We start from the raw sequence: 1,827 nt of genomic DNA, 5'->3' as shown, positions 1-1,827 counted from the left end.
AGCTGCTCTTGTGTGTCACAAATCACACCCTTCGTTATAATCCCAACCACGTTAGAAGTTCAAAACGGCTGTAGAACGGGTAGGCTAATGCACGTCTTCATGTTCATTTGGATAGGAGGATTTATATCAGTCTAATCGAGGTGTAGACAATATAATATCATGCGGGTGTTTGAACTATCAGTCGGGTGTTTGAACTTGTAACGCGGCTACATTAACTTCTGGCTGTGTGGGAGTTGTTGGATTATAAAAACGTTGTGGTTTGGTTGCATCCAATGTCAGTGTCAGATATAAGCTAAAGCAAGGAGCCAGCCGCTTGTGAATGAGACAGATATTTCACCAGATGCATAAATGTTAAGCATTCGCTTGGCGTTTCTACCAAATATGGTAGTGAGAGGAATCCCAGTGGCCGGCAGCAGGAGAAGATGGAAGGAGATGGATTTTGGCCGACATTCTGCACATGAAAGGCAAACTTGTTGTGTATTCAAGGTTTAAAAAGGCTTCTAAAGTTTGTAATTTCCCCCTGAAAATGTCAGACTTGATTTGCCCTAAAGAAAAAGGGATCAACCCCTACAAAAATTATAATTATAATTCACGTTTCCTGTTGCTGCAGTAATATTTTGTTGCTGTAGCAAACTGGCTCAAATTAAGATGCAACTTCGATTCAAACAGTCCCTAGAGTTCACCAGAGGTCATCACTAGGGGCCGGGTATCCCTGAGACAGCCGTTGCCATAGAAACACCAGTTCTGGGATCTTACAGTGACACCTCTCTCTCCTCGCCAGACTCTCAGGAGTTACATAGAGTGTGAATGCTGCAGTGGGAACTTATTTATTTCGTTTCCTTACTAGTCACAAGTGTAGCCTGTCAACTCTTGCTCTCTTTCACTTTCTCTCTATCCCTCTCTCTCTCTCCCCTCTCCTCCTCTCTCTCTCTGTCCTCTTTCTCTCTCTCTCTCTCTCTCTCTCTCTCTCTCTCTCCATTAACACTCTCTCACACACCATCTCTTCTGCAAATATAATCTCTCACCCTGTTTCTCTCCTACATTCACAAACTTGGTGCGTTCCTCCTTCCTCTCTTTCCAAAACAGTAGACACAATCTCAGTTTCTCTGAGCACACAATGAACTAGACATGCACACACACACTAGTTTGTCTCTGTGTCTGTGTGCGTAAGGGTCTGGGTCTGGGTGCTAGCAATGACCTGACAAAGATACCTTCCCTCACACTCCTCTTTTAGCAGAGCCCACATGACGGACCTGTTAGTCTGACACACACGTATACGGCCCATGTCAACATGCTGTGTGAACAAGCATTCATCCGTTAATACCACTGTGTGCATGTCTGTGTGCGTGCGTGTTTGTGTGTGTGTAAAGCAGTGTCCAGTTCTGGCTCCAAATTTCCTCTGAAGTGATCTGTTATAGTGACAGGGCTGCAGTATTTTTAGATAGAGAGAAAGGACAGATAGTAAAACAGGAAATACAGACAGAGAGAGAGAGAGGAGAGAGAGAGAGAGAGAGAGAGAGAGAGAGAGAGAGAGAGAGGGGAAGAGAAGAGAAGAGAAGAGAAGAGGAGAGGAGAGGAGAGGAGAGGAGAGGAGAGGAGAGGAGAGGAGAGGAGAGGAGAGGAGAGGAGAGGAGAGGAGAGGAGAGGAGAGGAGAGGAGAGGAGAGGAGAGGAGAGGAGAGGAGAGGAGAGGAGAGGAGAGAGGGAGAGGGAGAGAGAACAAAATAGAGAAAAAGGGAGACAAATACAGAGAGAAAGAGGGGAGGGGTTGGCAGTAAAAACCAGAGGGCAGCGGAAGTCATCTGGGCATGACTGGATTAGTGCTCCA

The sequence above is a fragment of the Salmo salar genome, chromosome 15 (assembly GCF_965601325.2).
Source record: "Salmo salar chromosome 15, fSalSal1, whole genome shotgun sequence".
Lineage (NCBI taxonomy): Eukaryota > Metazoa > Chordata > Actinopteri > Salmoniformes > Salmonidae > Salmo > Salmo salar.
This window is presented reverse-complemented; position numbering follows the sequence as displayed.